This window comes from Physeter macrocephalus, chromosome 21 (assembly GCF_002837175.3).
Source record: "Physeter macrocephalus isolate SW-GA chromosome 21, ASM283717v5, whole genome shotgun sequence".
Lineage (NCBI taxonomy): Eukaryota > Metazoa > Chordata > Mammalia > Artiodactyla > Physeteridae > Physeter > Physeter macrocephalus.
Window position 1 is genome coordinate 1,440,209 of NC_041234.1, and position 18,655 is coordinate 1,458,863.

General features: G+C 44.6%; 1 protein-coding gene across 1 annotated transcript in view; it reads left to right on the forward strand.

Moving 5' to 3' along the window:
• REPS2 (RALBP1 associated Eps domain containing 2) overlaps nt 1-18,655 on the forward strand; it is a 252,286-nt gene that overhangs the window by 198,189 nt on the left and 35,442 nt on the right. The window lies entirely within an intron of this gene.

Sequence of the window (18,655 nt, forward strand, 5' to 3'; positions counted from 1 at the left end):
GTGAAGAGATGGTCAGTGTTGCTAATTATTAGAGAAATGCAAATGAGAACCATGATGAGACATCACTTCACACCTGTCAGAATGGCTGTCATCAAAATGACCACAAATAACAAATGTTGGCAAGGATGTGGAGAAAAGGGAGCCCTTGCACACTGTTGGTGGGAATGTAAGTTGGTGCAGTCACTATGGAAAACAGTATGAAGGTTGCTCAAAAAACTGAAAATAGAATTATCGTATGATCCAGCAATTTCACTATTTCACTCCTGGATACATATCCAGAAAAAACAGAACACTAATAAAATGACCACAAATAACAAATGTTGGCTAGGATGTGGAGAAAAGGGGACTCTTGTACATTGTCAGTGGGCATGTAAATTGGTGCAGGTACTGTGAAAAACAGTATGGAGATTCCTCAAAAAACTAAAAATAGAACAACCTTATGATCCAGCAATTCCACTCCTGGGTAGACATCCAAAAAAAAATGAGAACGCTAATTTGGAAAGATACATGCACCCAATGTTCATAGCAGCATTATTTTTAATTTCCAAGGTTTGAAAGCAACCTAAGTATCCATCAACAATGAATGGATAAAGAAGTGGTGTATATATATATAATGGAATATTACTCATCCATAAAAAGGATTCTGCTATTTATAGCAATATGGATGGACTTAGAGAATATTATGCTTAGTGAAATAAGTCAGGCAAAGACAAATACTGTGTGTTATCACTTACGTGTGGAATCTGAAAGGTAAACAAATGTATATAGTAAAATAGAAATAGACTCACAGGTAAAGAAAACAAACTAGTGGATACCAGTGGGGAGGGACAAGATAGGCATATGGGATTAATAGGTACAAACTACTATGTGTAAAATAGATTAACAACAAGGGTTAGGGTTAGGGTACAGCACAGGGAATTATAGCCATTATTTTATAATAACTTTAAATGGAGTATAGTCTGTAAAAATGCTGAATCACTGTGCTGTACACCTTAAACTAATATAATATTGTAAATCAGCTATACTTCAATTAAAAAAAAAGAGGAGGAGCAAGCTAAACCCAAAGCTAGCAGAAGGAAGGAAATAATAAAGAATAGAGTGGAGATAAATAGAGAATCGGAAAACAAGAGGGAAATCATTGAAACCAGAAGTTGGGTTTCTTAGATGATCAACAAAATTGACAAACCTGTAGCTTGACTGACACAACTCGTCTTGTGTTGTCCTCTAGTTAAAATAAAAGGCTGTATTTTAAATTAAAATTGGGTTCTGATAAATTTATCTCTCACTGTGGATAACATTGTTTTGAATTTATCAAGGCTGAAGATTCAAGTAGATTATTCTGCTTTGCATAAGACCTTTTTTCATATATTGATTTTGGCAGTACATTTTACTCTATGGTACCTAGCTGTAGAATTGTTTCATAGTTTACTCAAAAAGCTGATCATATTTCCAGGTTGGTGTAGCATGAAGAAACAGTTGTGGTTTAGAGCAATCTTTGTTGATAGAATTTTGAGAGCTCTCCAAGTCCTCTTATAAGGATTTATTAAAGGAATTTGAAAAGTACTATTTTCATGCAGCTGGCACTGAATGAGAAATTCAAAAGGCAAAGGAAATGGCCGTAGTGAGAAGTTCAAGGAGAAGAGAGAGTGATGAAATACTGGCATTGGAATAGAGGAGGAAAGATTAAGTATAAATCCCCTCCTTTGAAAAGGAGCACTCAGAGTTTGCCAGCTATCAACAAATGCCATTAGAATTTTCCCCAAGAGCTTGTTCAAAAGAAAGGAAAAGTTCTATGATGACGTTTATTTTAGTATTTTTGATAAGAATTAAAAGAATACAGACAACACAAATGTCCAAGAAGAAGGCTCTGGTTAAGAGTATTGTATGTATATCCGCCCAATAGAGTATTAGACATCCATTAGAATGTTTACAGGGAAGATAGTAGAAAAGATCCAAATACAGAAATGTTTACTGATTGTACCACATAAAAGTATTCAGTAGACCTTTGATAGTAAGATATTCTACTCTCTGAGAGTGATCTTGAAGGTCCATAGAACACACTGATTGGCCCCTTTGCTGTGGTCAGAGTTTAAATTCCTTTTCCTTTGGTGCTGGCCAGTGTTGGCTCCTCATTGGGCCTTTGAACTTTGAAGTTAACTCCTCAGTGAATTTCCACTAACTCTTTTTAGTGGTCTAAAGGGGTCACTTAAGTAATTCATGTATAATTTAGCTATCTCATCTTATGATAAATTGTTTATATAAGTACATTCTCTGTTTTGGGGAGACTCTTTGTGCGAGGTAGGTTTGTGAATTTGGGTATCCTTGAAGGTCTCTATACGTTTCAATCATAAATGTCACGTATCTACTGTTGAGCATTTGGAAGTGGACTGCAGTAACTGGTAGAAGTTTAAATAGCTGTTTTGGTGGGGAAATTAGGCAGTTTTTCTTTTAAAGATTTCCTCTTTGACTTAAAGATTGGGAGAAAGGGAAAAAATGCTCTCTGTTATGACAACTAGAATAAAAAAAAGTCAAAGCTCGATCAGAATAAAATGGTGTTTGGAAGCTACTTTTAAGAGACCATGCTCTCAGAACTTGTGATGAGGCATATAATATTGCATAATCATATAGTTAGGATAACTCCAGCAGTTGTGAGGTTCACATAAACCTTTTACTGAAATACATCACCTAGTAGTTTTTTTTCATCCATGTTCTCTGGATGGTAAACTTATTGCTCTTTCTCTTAAGTGGTAATTTTGCTGCATGTATGAATAGAATTCTAGGTTGAAGATTATTTTCCCTCAGCATTTTGAATGTATTACCTCCTCTTCTGGCATTTATTTTTGTTGCTGCTGAGTAGTCTGTGAATCTATTTGGGGTTCCTTTGGAGTGACTATCTTTTCTCTGTGGTGGCTTTTAAAACTTTATTTTCGACGTTCTGTTGCAATTTCACTGTGATGTGTCTAGGCATAGATTTAAATTTATTTATCCTAGATGATGATTGGTATGCACTTTCCATCTGGAAAATCATGTCTTTAATTTTAGAACACTCTTAGTCATATCTCTGCAGGTTTTGATTCTCTACTTATTTCTTCTATTTTCTTCTCAAACTCATTAGCTATGCTTCTATGTCTGTCAACACATCTTTTATTTCTCGTAATGGCACTTTCATCTTTTTATGTCATGATCTCTCTGGGTTGGCTGTGGATGAAATCGTTGACTTCCAAATTTATAACTGTTTATGATTCCAGGTTTTATAGTCCATTTTTTTTATGCCAATCTGTTCTTGTTTCACTTTTCCCAATTTCTGTTTCATACTTCTCTGTTCTCTTTCAGGATGCATTCCCTACTTTTAACTTCGTGGGCTCTAAACAAAATTATTTTAAAGTTATTTTCAACTTGTTCTGTCTTCATTTTTGTCAGGAGTAAATTCATCTTATTTTTGGGAGGCTGTTCTTATTGCTGGCTTTTTTCCTTCCATGGTTTTTGGAAATTTGCTTAGCAGTCTTATTTGGAATCGGAGTTTCAATTTCATTCTCAGTTCTCCGAGCTCCTCTCTTCCTAGCAGTTCAGTGGTGTTTCTGCCAACCATACCCCACTGCCCTGCGCCCATGGGCCTCTAGTCTGGGGCCAGTTCTTCTCCTTGAGGTTCAGCACTTCTGCCTGGTACAGATGTAAGTGATCATGCAGATGTCACCACATGGTGGCTGAGCCCAAGACCAGGCTACAGTGTTGTATCTGCTTCTGCTTCCTTTCCTCAGGAGGCAGCCCCCAGCACCTTCACAGGCTTCTTCCTGGCTTTGCAGGTTTATAGGTAGTGAAGTGTCACCTTAGCCTCTGGCTTTAGGGAATGAGCTTGGTGCGGGACCCCTGCCTCATGTGAAGCATTTAAATCCCTGTTATTCTGCTGGGTATGAGCTCTCAGCTGCCTCCACCTACTGCTGAACCCTCAGCCTGGCCTACCACTTGGGGTTTTTTTTTGTTGTTGTTTTGGATTTTATTGTTTTTATACAACAGGTGCTTATTAGTTATCTATTTTAAGCATATGCCTGCCACTTTGTGATTTGGCCCCGCAGGGATCTTTGTCTTGCTGCTGAGTGTGTCTCAGTCTTTCGAATTTTAACACTTCTGTGCTCATGCTCTCCTTTGTCATTGCATAGCATTTTACAGAACAGGAAGTTGAAGTTCAGAAAGCAGAAGTGAACTACTTGGGACCTCTTCATTAGTAAGTGACAGAACCAGCTTTTGTAGAACAGGAGAGCTGGGAAAGGTTTCTGGGCTGGTGCTAGAAATTTAATGATAAACCTTGAGAGAGAGAGAGAGAGAGAGAAATCATTCATCGCACATCATAAAAATTAACTATAGATCTGCTAAGCCCAAGTTAATAAGGATTTTCAGTCTCTGTGCCCATTTTCTAGATATGAAGTATCGATATTTCCTAATATTAAGCTAAAACGTTTATTTTTTAAAGTGCCTTCCCCAGTGCAGACTTAACGTTCAGCTTTGCCAAAATAGGTTGCACAATTTGGTCACTGGGCCATATTTGCTGTAGCAGAAGGCCAAGTGTAATCCATATCCTGCTTTCAAAAAGGGGAAAAAAAGGCAGAAGTTTTACATCATAAATAATTATTATTTATGCATTTCAAAATTGATTTTAAAAGTATACAAACCATTGAGGCTTTGAGATTATTTATTTTATAAATTTATCATGTACTTGAGTATAGTGTTTATGTGCCAGATGCTCTTCTAAGTCCTTTATAAATATTAACGTATTTAATCCTAGCAACCATGTGCAGTAGTAGGTTCTGTTGCTATCCTCACTTTGCAGATAAGCAAACTGAGGCACAGAGAACTAGAAATTTGCCCAAAATCACCCACAGCAAGTTAAAGCTGTGATTCTGACCCTGACTATCTAGGCTCAGAGTGCCGGCTCCACCTACCATGCTCTGCTATGCAACCACGTCTCACAGTTATTTTCTTAACCTCTCTCTTCTTTTATTTATTTATTTATGCATGCGTGGGCTTCAGTAGTTGCAGCACGTGGGCTCAGTAGTTGTGGCTTGCAGGCTGTAGAGCGCAGGCTCAGTAGTTGTGGCGCACGGGCTTAGTTGCTCTGCGGCATGTGGGATCTTCCTGGACCAGGGCACGAACCCTTGTCCCCTGCCTTGGCAGGCGGATTCTTAACCACTGCGCCACCAGGGAAGCCCACCTCTTTTTTCTTAACAACGGAGTTGACACATTATCACCAATACATTTTATGTTCTGAAACCTCTTAATAAATTAGCTTTATCCTACCATTGGTAACTTGTTTTCTTTCCTAGGTTTCCCCCTCCTTATTACATTTTGCTTGTAATGTTATTGTGTAAAGCTTACTGTGCTAGCATCACTCCTCTGGAAGATGCCTTAAGTTCGTCTAATCAATTCATCAGGTGTTAATGAAATGTGCTTATGAGAGGCCCACACTTTGCTGACAACTATGGGAGCACAAAGGTTGTGATGCGCTCCTTCTCCTACAGCTCCTTTCTCCTTCCCCACCCTCTGAAAGCAGTCACGCCTAACACCTTACATCCTGTAGTCTCTCATGGTGTATGTATGTAACTGTGTCATTTTCCATGTGTCTCATCTAAACCCATTTTCTCATGCTCTGTGGTGAAGGATTGTAGGCGATAGCTGGACACCATGTTTCCTATAACTAACAAGATAGCCCGGTGTTTCCCCTGGGAGTCAACTACGGCTGGTTTCTAGGTTCCTGAACAAAGGAATCCTTATTTCTCTTCTCTGACCACTCCACACAGTGACAGAAAGCAGGAAGCACCCCTAAGTGTCAGGGGAGAAGCGGGATGGGATGGGAGGGTGCCCCCCTGTGCTGTGGTGTCACTGGGAGAGGATGGTGGAGGATGCCCAGAGGGCGGGCCCCGGGAGGCAGCCTGACGGAGTAGTTAAGAACGTGGGCTCGGGGTACAAATCCTCTCTCTGCCTCTTACTGGCTGTGTGTCTTTGGACACATTTACTTAGCCTCTCCGTGTCTCAATTTCATCATCTGTGAATGAGGATAGTTGTAGTGTCTGCTCTCATAGGGTTGTGATAATTAAGTGAGTTAATATCTGTAAAGCACTTAGGATGGTGCCTGGCATATGGTCAGCTCTCACCAACAATGAGCTATTATAATGATCAGTACAGGCCCAGCAAAGCAGAGGTGGAGTCTAGTTGGCCAACAGAAGAACAGACTCAGGACAGCCAGAACTTCATGATCATGAGCCCAGAATGAGTGCCGGACTGGCTTACTAAACTACTTGTGTTTGAACCACCTTCTTTCCCACTTCTGTGACCTTTCACGGCTGGCCTTCTGCCTACATCAGGGGTCAACAAACTACAATCTATAGGCCAAATCCACATGTCACTTGTTTCTGTAAATAGTGGAAATGAAAAGGAAAAGAATCAACAGAAAGACAGTCCCCCCATCAGCCTTTTAACCCACCATCTCCTAACACAAGGATTGCGATGCCTGTGTCTGTAGTTTGCGGCTTTGCCTTGGGGACCTTTTTCTGATCAAGATGCTCTGTGTTTCCGACTTTACTAGTAAAACCTTGAGCAAATATCATTTACTCATTCACCTGGCAGCTTCCAAGGCTTGCTGTGGGTGGTCCTTCTCAACTCTGCGTTTCTCAAGCATAATTAGAAGAAACCAACTACGGCCTTGCCTTTAAGGTGAGGAAGAGGGAAAGAAGACTGTGCTGGGAAAACAGGATAAAGGAGTTGTTTCTTCCCGTCTCCCTCCTGAATGCCCTGCTCTGCTCGGCAAGTTCTGTAGGTATCCCTTACTTGTGTGCTGGTAAATCTTCTCTCTGAAAAAAGAAAAAGCCCCTATTTGTAGCTGTTGCCAACCTCTGGTTGTAAATATTCCCACCGTGGTTGATTGCAGGTGCAGTTGGGAAGGGGTGTGCATCATCATTGGCTCATTGGTACCAGCGTGCCCTGTGGTAGACAGCTTTATTTTGCCACTGAAGCTTTGTGTCAGTATTCTCTGTGCCAGGGGAAAGGTTTTTTGTTGTTTTGTGGGGTTTTTTTTTTCGTTTGTTTTTAAATCTAGGGCACTGTTCCAGCCCAGTCCCAAAATGTGCTGATAGAAATGGGGCCATGTTTTTCAAGTCAACTTGAAATGAATCTTCCTTCTTGTTTACATTTAACTTGTGCCACTAGGTGGCACTTTAAGGACATTACAGGAAATTGGCTTTCCTGGATTTATTTTTTAACTTTTTATCCAAGTATAATATGCGTATTGAAGAGTACATGTTGAGTGTTCAACTCAGTGAATGATCACAAGCTCAGCACACGTGTGTTACTGGCACTCAAAGCAAGAAGTAGAATATTACTGGTGCCTAGAAAGCCCCTCTTATGCTATTTTTCAGTTCCTATCCCTTATTCTTAGGGTTCCCACTATTCTGACTCGCAGCAGCATAGGTGAGTTTTACTTGTTTTCTGCCTTATATAAGTGGAACCATGTAGTATATACTCTTGTGTCTGGCCTCTTTTGCTTACACGCTGTTTGTGTGATCCATCCAGATTGTTGTATGCGGTTGTAGATCATTGCTGTATAGTATTCCGTTGTGTATGCAAATATATCACTGTTTTCTTTCTTTCTTTTTTTTTTGGGAGGGGGGGGCTGTGTCGGGTCTTTGTTGCTGTGCCAGGCTTTCTCTAGATGTGGCAAGCGGGGGCTTCTCATTGTGGTGGCTTCTGTTGTTGTGGAGCCATGGGCTCAAGGCGTGTGGGCTTCAGTAGTTGTGGTGCGTGCAGGCTCAGTGGTTGTGGCACACGGGCTTAGTTGCTCCGCGGCCTGTGGGATCTTCCCGGACCAGGGCTCGAACCTGTGTCCCCTGCATTGGCAGGTGGATTCTTAACCACTGTGCCCCCAGGGAATTTCTATATCACTGTTTTCTACGGCTGATGGATGTTTGGGTAGTTTTCAAATTTTGGCAGTTATAAATAATGTTGCTATGCATATTCATGTACGAGTTTCTGAGTGGATGTATGTTTTCATTTCTCTTGGGTCTATCCCTAGGAGTAGAATTTCTGGGTTATATGGTAAGCATATGTTCAGCTTTGGTGGATTCTGCCAAATGGTTTTATAAAGTGTACTGATTTATACTCCATCAGCAGTGTTCTCATTTCACTTCCACATCGTCATCAATACTGAATTTATTTTATGGCTGGTTCCTAACCCTTACATAATTTTTACAGCTCCCTCTCTAGCCAGCTATTTCTAATTGAGTTTCTTCTAAAGCCACTTTTCTCTGATGGTCCTGGCTCATGCAGGAAGGGCCGTGTCATCCCAAAAGGGGACATTTATCACAGTCTAAGTATGAGCTATCAGCAGTTAGAAGAAATGTTATCGAAACACTCCATCACTAATACAGAGCAATGGGAATGGGAAAGGAATTCAAAATTATAAGTGTGGTAAAATTTCGAGTGAAGCTAGGACTTTGAGGCGCTTTGAAATTTTTATATTGTATTGTTGCCAGTCTGTGTATGTCAGGTGTGAGGGACCAGCAAAAGATTTTTAAAGGCCTCGTAACCAGATGCCTTTGAATTTTGATGGTGGTGGGTACCTGTTTTAGTAAGAGTCTGTTTGGTGTGGCAAGGGGCGTTCATATAGCATCTTTCTTCAACCTTACGGTGGGGAAAATGGGTCTCAAGACAATCTTGCCGTATATCACCTTATCTGTGAGGCCTGTGTTGTTGACTCTTTGGGCGGTGTTATAATATGGCTTTACATATGGAATGAATAGAGGGTGGGGCTCAGACTTGGTTCTGTTACTAGAAAAGAACCAAAGTCTAGTTGTGGTCAAATATTTTCCTTTTAGACCAAAATGCAATGCCCATAGTCCTCTAGTTGTATCAGCAAGTCTGTTTCATGGATGTTGTCCATAATCCCGTAGGTTCCAGGAATCCCTGAGTGATTATGCTTTGTGACTTTTGTATCCAGGGGCTAGTTGTCCATTATAGTTGCTGATTATCCACTTCCATTGAAATTGTCCCTGAGCTCCTCTGTCAGTGTTCCCCCGGGTGTCCCTAATGTTGGACTGGCCTGCTGTAAGGTCCGCCAGAGAGTCTCAGTGCAAGCTGCCTGAGATGTTTGTACTGAGGCAGCCACGAAGTCTGCTTTTATTTGTAAAAATGTCTTCCTTCCAGTATTGGTAGCAGTAATATCCAGTGGCACAAATTTGGATTGTGGGCAGCCTGCTCTATGGGACCTGCTTATTACCTAAACTAGAGTCAGCACTCTCCCAGTCAAGGGTTTCATCTTTTGGCAAGAGGGGAAAAGTCCCTCATGTTGAGTCAGCTTCTACTTGCAGAAATAGATCCTGTGCCTGGGAAACCAACTGTAATTTTATTCCCGATTATGATAGTAGCTGCCATTAGTGAATAGCTACCGTGTTATTGTGCTTAGCACCCTAGACAGATGTTTCACTTAATCTTCACAATGCTAGGAGTTAGATGGATTATCCCCTTTTGCAGATGATGAAACTGTGGCTCAGACAGGTTAAGCCCATGCCCAAGCAAGTGCCAAGCCTGGATTTGACTCCACATCCTGTGCCCTGTACCTGCTGTGCTCTGTGGCCCCAGTTGCCGTGGGATGAAGTTTTTGACTTGTCCACTGGAATATGAAACAGTGTTGGATTCATTACTAGTTCATGGCATACGTTGATCAGAGGACCTGCCGTTTGCTGGTTTTTAGCTTCGGCACTGGGAAAGCGAGAGTGAAACAAGACCCAGCTCCTGCCCTCCAGGTGCTTATACTTCAGCTCCATTTCTGTCTCTCATAAGTGACTTGGGTCATGGATTTTGGTAATTGTTCTTACAGAGAACTCAGTCCTCTGGATTTTCTCTCTGAGACTGACTGTGGAATGAAGGGGTTTGTTGTGGCCACTGTGCTGCTGGCTGTTGGTTCTGCATCTTCTATGCCTGGGTTTGACCGCAGGGCTTTCTGGTGTGTCCTTAACCAGCAGAGATTGGGGTCAGGTTAAAGTCAAGCACCAAATGACACTGAGACTACCACTAAGATGCTGGAGATCCCCTAGATACAGTAGCAGGATTATCTGCTCATCTGCCTAGAAACTAGCCTTGACCTTTGTGATTCTGTCTTGGGATCTGCCTGGATTCTTGGGAGGTAAATGAAGCTTGAGTTTCTTTTTCTAATCTGTCAGTAGCATGAATATGTGATTCTTTGCCTGTTGCCAATTCGACTTTTATTTATTTATTAAAAACACACTCACGTTTCTTTTTTTTAAAGATTTTTTTTTGATGTTGACCATTAAAAAAAATAAATTTATTTATTTTATTTATTTACTTTTGGCTGCATTGGGTCTTCGTTGCTGCACGCCGGCTTTCTCTAGTTGCGGCGAGCGGGGGCTAATTTCGTTGCAGTGTGCGGGCTTCTCATTGTGGTGGCTTCTCTTGTGGAGGAGCACGGGCTCTAGGCACGTGGGCTTCAGTAGTTGTGGCGCATGGGCTTAGTTGCTCTGCAGCCTGTGGGATCTTCCTGGACCAGGGCTCGAACCTGTGTCCCGTGCATTGGCAGGTGGATTCCTAACCACCGCACCACCAGGGAAGCCCAATGTTGACCATTTTTAAAGTCTTTATTGGATTTGTTACAATATCGCTTCTGTTTTATGTTTTGTTTTTTTGGCCGTGAGGCATGTGGGATCCCAGCTCCCCCGACTAGGGATTGAACCCGCACTCCCTGCACTGGAAGGCGAAGTCCCAAACACTGAACTGCCAGGGAAGTCCCTCGACTTTTAAATAAAAGTCTTACTGGTAAAAATTTTGCACAGCTTCAAATATGTATTTATTTATTTATGAAACCATGTTGCATATACCACCTATTGCCTCCATGATAAATGGAGAAGAAAACAATTAAGAAGCCTGGTTAGTTTTTGCTGGAGCACCTGTGGCCTTTTCCAGACTAGGACCTTGGAGTCTTGGTTTTCTCATTTCTTAAATGAAGAGTTTGGGCCATCAGTGGTCCCTAGCTGGTCTGGGCTGGCTACAGAAAAATCACTCAGGGAGCTTGTTAAAATAGAAGTTCTAATGTTCCAGCCCTAGGAGATTCTAATTAGAGACGTCTGGGGTAGAATGTAAAAGTCTGTAATTTATCAAAATTCCCCAGATAATTCTCTTGTGAGAATATATTTGGGAACCACTGGGCTAGAAGTTCTAGAATAAATAGAATTGAGTTGAGAAGAAACTTGTGGTGTGTTTGAAGATTCAGGTAATACTTATGTGCCTGGAGCGGGTTCCCTATCGACAAACTAATGCAGTTATGATGCAGAGGTAAATTGGAGCCAAATGATGGAAGATCTTTTTTGAAAAAAATTTTTTTCCTATTTCTTTATTTTATTTAATTACTTTATTTATTTACTTTTGGCTGCGTTCGGTCTTCGTTGCTGCGCACGGGCTTTCCCTAGTTGCGGCGAGTGGGGGCTACTCTACGTTGCGGTGCACGGGCTTCTCATTGCGGTGGCTTCTCTGTTGCGGAGCACGGGCTCTAGGCGCGCGGGCTTCCGTAGTTGTCACGCGCGGGCTCAGTAGTTGTGGCTCACGGGCCCTAGAGCGCGGGCTCAGTAGTTGTGGCGCACGGGCTTAGTTGCTGTGCAGCGTGTGGGATCTTCCCGGACCAGGGCTTGAACCCGTGTCCCCTGCGTTGTCAGGTGGATTCTTAACCACTGCGCCACCAGGGAAGCCCAATGGAAGATCTTTAACTGGCTGAGGGATTGTGTTGTGTGCCACAGGCGTTAAGGACCCATCGTGCGGAGCACGGGCTCTAGGCGCGCGGGCTTCCGTAGTTGTCACGCGCGGGCTCAGTAGTTGTGGCTCACGGGCCCTAGAGCGCGGGCTCAGTAGTTGTGGCGCACGGGCTTAGTTGCTGTGCAGCGTGTGGGATCTTCCCGGACCAGGGCTTGAACCCGTGTCCCCTGCGTTGTCAGGTGGATTCTTAACCACTGTGCCACCAGGGAAGCCCAATGGAAGATCTTTAACTGGCTGAGGGATTGTGTTGTGTGCCACAGGCGTTAAGGACCCATCGAGGGGCCTTGAGAAAAAGTGTTTTGATGAGAAGGTGCTTTACAAGATGAGTTCCTCAGTGGCATGCAGGGTGGACTAGACCAGGGGAAAAACCGAAGGCTGGAGAAAGACCCACTGAAGTTTCTGCAGTGGCCCAGGTTGGTGGGGGTGGGTGTCATGAGCACCTGGGCTCAGATGGGAGCCACGGGGCCTTTGTGAGCTCACCTGCCTGGGTGGAACTGGAACCTGAGACGTGTTGTTCTTAAGCTACTTCAGAAAAAAATCCATAAGTTATCAGTGTTCTGTTCATGTGTTTTAACTACCGTAAGGAATGATTTTTATTGTGTTTGTGTCCAGGAGGTTTTAGAGGAGCGCAGTAAATAAATTCTTGCAGAGAAGTAGTTGGCAGCAGCAGCGAGAGCTGCTACTGCAGGGAAGCGGAGAGGCAGGGAGGGAGCCCTTCTTGCCCAGCAACAACCGTCCTCAGCCTGCCTCTCACGCTCGGCCCAGGCTAGAGGCAGAGGGATGTGCGTTTGACTTGAATGGGGTTTGCCGTTCCAATCAAATGGAATGGTTTTCCTTTTTTCCTCTAGAACCCAGTCTGTAGCTCAGTGTTTCCCCAGCGTGTTCCACAGAACATTGATTTTGCTGGATGGTCATGTGAATTACATGAGAATAAGGAGTCGAAGCCAAATACGTTTGTGAACTGCTGGGTTAAACAAAGGCAGTGGCTTCCTTTACCTCACGGGAGTTCAGGCAGTGTGGCGTGCTGTACGCTCTCTGGATTTCTAAGAGGGAGAGACTCTGCAGGGTTTCCTAAGCTTATGTGTAGAATCTTCTCCCCTCCGGGTCAGGGCCTGGCAAACTATGACCCACACACCGAATCTATCCTGACACCTGTTTCTGTAAATAAAGCTTATTGGGATGTAGCCACGCCTGTTCCTTGTATTGTCTGCACCTGGTTTTGCACTCAGCAGCAGAGAGCTGGAGACCCAGAGACCGAATGACCGGGACACCTGAAAGCATTTACTATCTGGCTCTTTCCAGAAAAAGTTTGCCAGTCCTTCCTCTAAGAAATTCGTGGAACTGGTGTTCCCTTGGAACCCTTATTGGGCAGGTTGTTCTAGCACCGGTTTGTGATGAGTCTGCTTAATTTTATTCAGCTACTGTGCTGCCATGTTTCTTTGTTCTTGCTTTAAACTATTTCATGTCTCAACCATTTGCCCATTGTCTAAGATGGAAGCCAGGACTCCGTGTATCACTGCTCTCCACCAGCCTCCAAGGAGGTATCCAGTTTCCAGTCAAAATAGCTCTCAAATCTGCCTAACCTCACTCTCACCAGACTGGTTTGAATGACCATCGTCTCTTGTCTTGTTTTATTCTTTAGCCTTCTAATTGAGTTCCCTTCCGCCAGTATGGGTCCCTTCCAATTTGTTTTACTCACTGGGTCCAGAATGATCCTTCTAAAATGCAAATCTAGTCAGCTCACTTCCCTGCCTGAAATCCTTCATTGGCCCCTGTGGCCCTCGGGATAAGCTCCAAATCCTCAGTAGGGAGGTACCAACCAAGGTGTAGTCAGGAAAACAGAAACTGCTCTAGGTGTTTCACACTGGAAGAGATTTCATTCACGGAATTAGGTGCTTCCAGAAAGAATTAGATGTGCTGGAGGAGCAGAGGTGAGTGAAGGCTACCGCTGTCAGGTTTACCATAACTTACTGGAAGTGCAGATATTCCAAGAACTGAAGGAAACAGCTGGAGATGCTCAGGCTGCCTGCAGCATGGAAGTCATGATTTGCAGGGAAATGCCCAAGGCCACAGCAAGATCTTCTGACTGCTGAAGCCCATGCTTTTCTGCCCACCGCTGCCAGAGGAGCAGTAATATGGCTTGTTTTCTCTCACCTCCTTGGTTTCATGTGAGTGACTCTCAGTGGCAGTCAGGAATTGTGTTGAAAGGAGATTCTATAAATGTAGTTCTGACCCACTGTAGTGGGTCAGACCCACTGCAGTGTAGGGAAGAGCATAGATGTGGGCAGTGGTACTGAGTGGCTGATAAATAGTCCAGGATGACAGTCTGTAAGACCATGTGTGGTCCAATCCACTGCCCTTCTCCAACTTCAGCTCTCCCCCTGTTCTCCACTGTTCACACTTATTCCACCCTACTAGACCCCAAGTTCCGGACTTACTAGAGTGTATTTTTTTTTTTTTTTTTTTTTTTTTTTTTTTTTTTTTTTTTTGTCTATAAATGTAGTTCTGACCCACTGTAGTGGGTCAGACCCACTGCAGTGTAGGGAAGAGCATAGATGTGGGCAGTGGTACTGAGTGGCTGATAAATAGTCCAGGATGACAGTCTGTAAGACCATGTGTGGTCCAATCCACTGCCCTTCTCCAACTTCAGCTCTCCCCCTGTTCTCCACTGTTCACACTTATTCCACCCTACTAGACCCCAAGTTCTGGACTTACTAGAGTGTATTTTTTTAAGAGGCCTAAAACTACGAACATTTATTATCTCATAGTTTCTGTGAGTGAGAGATTCAGGAGCAACTAATCTGGGTGGTTCTGGCTCAGGGTCTCTCATTAGGCCACAGTCAAGACATCAACTGGGACCGGTGTCATCTGAAGGCTGGATGGGGGCTGAAGGATCCACTTCTAAGATGGTGCATTCACGTGGCTGTTGGTAGGAGGCCTCAGTTCCTTCTTAAGTAGGCCTCTCCACAGGGCTGTCTGAGTGGCTTCAGGACATGGCAGCTGGCTTCCCCCAGAACAAGTGATTCAAGAGACAGCCCAAGGAGAAACATACTAGAGTACTTTAACCTCCCCTCTTCTGGGAGCACGTTATCTGGTGTCTCGGGTCCGGTTGCCTAGAAGCCGAACCTGAGCTGAGGATTCTTGGAAAGTGACACATCAGATGTATAATATAATTATCTGTATAATTGAATAACTGAATGATCCCTTCTTCTGGTGGAGAATCCAAATGCTTAGCCTCCCTGGGCCTATGTCCCTTTCTGGGGAGCCAACTGAGCAGAGCCCATGTTGTCCCATCAAAACCCCACAGCAGGGCTTCCCTGGTGGCGCAGCGGTTGAGGGTCCGCCTGCCGATGCAGGGGACGCGGGTTCGTGCCCCGGTCCGGGAAGATCCCACGTGCCGCGGAGCGGCTAGACCCGTGAGCCACGGCCACTGAGCCTGCGCGTCCGGAGCCTGTGCTCCACAAGGGGAGAGGCCACAACAGTGAGAGGCCCGCGTAACGCAGAAACAAAAAACAAAACCAAAAAAAAACCCCACAGCAGTTCTCAGCATCCTGAGTGGCAGCACCTTCCAAGTCCATGTGACCTGTCCAGGTTTTTCATTGCAAAATTAGATTGAAAATATATTTCTCATTTCTGGATAGGAGAGTATTAATATTAAAATGACAGTTATATTTTTAAAAGGGACCTTAGCTCAAGTTTCAATGAGCTCTTGGCTAAAAGTGCCTTTTCCTGGCTTGTCACGTCCCGGCTAGGTATGTGTTGTTACACATGGAGCCGTGAGGGAAGGACTGATATTCCAATATAATTGTAATCCACATATTTATTTCTTCCATAAAGTTCAGGCATTGGATTTCGCTTCAGACGACCAGAACTTTTGGACAAGGACATATTGTCCATATTGATAGCAGAGTTGTTCCCCCATTTCTCTAATACAAAGAGAAGAAAGGGAGCCACTGGGGTCCCCCTGTTTTCATGGGTTTTCATTCTCCCAGAATCGTTAACTTAGAAAAGTCTGAAGAAATAGCAACGAAATCTCCCAGTTTGTTCTGCTTGCCAGCTGCTAAGTCTTATGTGAGCTTCATACTGTTTTCATGAAGGGAAGTGGAATAGTTTATTGGGAAGAGGGGCTTTTGCGTGTCTAAGTCTCATCTTTAGGTTTTTTAAATTTCTTTTTTTTTTTTTTAAGCACAAAGCTAGTTTTCTTTTTCCATCTCTTTTCCTGGGAAAAGTTCTGGCTGGGGTGAGGCTCTGCCTTTCCAGGTCCTTCCTGATTCTTGTGTTCTAGGCCCCTCCTGAGGTTTGCTCTTTTGAATGTTAATAGGTGGACCCATTTAGAATGGATCCTGGAGCAGTAGAAAGTGGTGGGGAGGTCTTGAGTTTCCTCCTAAGGAGACTGATGGTTAGATCAGCCTGACTTAAGACTGCGGAGTTGTTTGTTATTAGTCATAGAGGTAGAAAACCCAGGCCCTTGAATACAATTTCAGGAAGGTAAATTTTTAAATGGAAAACGGTTTTCAGGCCATACAACTGCTCCTCATCCTTCCCAAGCCCCACCCCATTGTTGTTGGTGATTTAGAGATGTTTACAAGAAAAGGAAGTCAGTGATAAAGACACTCTGCTGCTTTTGCTGTGCTCAGAATCCTCATTTTTGTTGAAAAGAGGATGAAATTGATCATTTCCCTCAATATTTCCCCAAGAAGGAGACTTCACTCATCTCCCCAGGAAAGGGAGCGTTAGGACGGACACCTCTCTCTACCTGCCTGATGATACGGAGGGGAACTGACCAACTGAAAGGCGGAGTGACTTGTCCGTCACTTCTCTCCTCTCTGCCTGGCCGCTGGGCCATGTGGGCGCACACCTGTGGTCCCTGTGGAGACCGGGCGGGCCGTAGCAGGGCAGGCAGTGGATTGGCAGTGGAAGGCGAGTGCGGGCCTCAGGTCCAGGTCCTGTTCTTTAGCACAGGTCACGGGCAGCCCTGCACTAGGTGCTTGTCAGGTCCTTGCTCAGCCATTCAGAAAGCTGACATTGGACTCGTGCATCTTGGACTGTGATGCCATCTGTCCGAACCCCTGAGAAGGTGGGGGAGCCTGACCGTGAATGGCTCTTGACCGACTTCACTTGGATGCTTCCGGGTACTTCAAACTCAGTGTGTCCCACCCAAAGCGGGCTCCCCTTCCCACCTGTTTCTCCCTCGGTTCCTGTTGCGGGGATTGGCCTCCGTGCTCTCGTGGTACCCCAGCCTGCCCTCCCGGGTGTCAGAACCTGGGAGGCCCCTCGATCCTCCTTTCTTGCCATCCCTGTGCAGGGCCCCTCTGCACCCAGCTCGCAGCCGGCATGTCACCTTTGCCTGAGTCTTGGTGACCCACAAGGCCGGCTGCTGTTGTAGCCCCCGCACGCCCTCGCCGTAGTCCTTATTCCCCTGAAGGCTGTTTGCCTGAACATTCTTTGCCTTTCCCCCTAGACTGCAAGGTCCAGGGCTTGTTCATCCTTGAGCACCGGTGCTACTACAGGGGCTGCCTGTCGTGGCTGTTGGATAGATATTTCTTGAGTGAATAACACTCAGGCCCAAGAGTGCCGGAGGCTGTATAGCATAGTGGTCACAGCCCAGCTTTGGAACCTGAGGCCTGGGTTTGGACTCTGCTATTTGTGTGATCTTGGGTGAGTCCCTTACCTTCTGGGTCCTTAGTTTCTTCCCGACTTCCTGGGACTGTGATGATGAAATGCAATAATCCATGCAAAACACCTAGAGCAACATGTGACACATAGCAAGTGTTCGGTGGTTCATAGTACACATCTATTAATAACAACAACAACAATAACAATACAGTTACCCTTAATGGAAAGGAGAAGGGTATAAGAAAAACTTGGAACTAGAAATCACGCATGTTGAGTGCCTGCAGCGTGGGTTTCAAAGAGGCTGGGAGTTGGTTGGGCACCAAGGATTCCAGCGTGGGCAGTGGAAGTATAGGAGCAGATGGGCTTACTGTAGGAGAGAGTGGACAGGGAGGGAAACATGGAGCAGGAGAACTGAAAACAGAACCTTGAGAAACCCCACACGTGAGGGATAAGAGGAACCAGAACAGGAAGAGAGAATGATTCCAAGTAGGAGACTGCGACTCGTCAGATGCCAGGGACAGGAGCTTTACAAACACAGCTGAGGGTGCCGAGCTGGGCTGCTGGTCTCTGAAGACTAGAGGCAGCTGGAACGTGCTGGGTGGGGCGGTGGGCGGGGAGGAGTAGGGTCAGAGTAAGGAAGAAGCCAGGCCCTGCAAGGGTTTGGAGAGGGCTGCTTAGCAACGAAATAGGTGCCCTCAGGCCCGTAGGTTGTATGCCCGCAGTGTGTGTTTCTGTGATGCAGATTAGCTTGTGGGTCAATAGAGGACTGATAATGTGGAGGCCACGTTGGTTCACATGTTAACATTTTTCCTCACTGGCTACTAGTGGCTGAAAGCCAAGGACTCTAGCAGCGCTGAATGTAGCAAGCCCGGGAGATAGTGAGCTGAGCCGGACACCCGCGCTCCCTGGGCTCTGCTCTGGGCTGTGTGGCCCCGCTGTCTTGAAGGCCTTTGGGGCCATTCCTCGCCCGTCTTTGTGCTTTTATTCACAGACTCCATACACTCAGCAGCCAGAATCCCTCTGTTTACCCCTCCATCATGCTTACCCCTCACCTTTTTTTAAGGTAGAGAGTCATATCTACTAGAGTTTTTATCAGAAATTTAATATTTAAAAAACTTTCAGTGCTTTTTATTATAATTATTGTTTTTGTTAGTGCTCGGGTTGAAATTTTAACTTCTTTCCCCACCCTATTTTTCTGATAAGCTTTATTAATTTTAGTTTGTGCTTTCGAAGC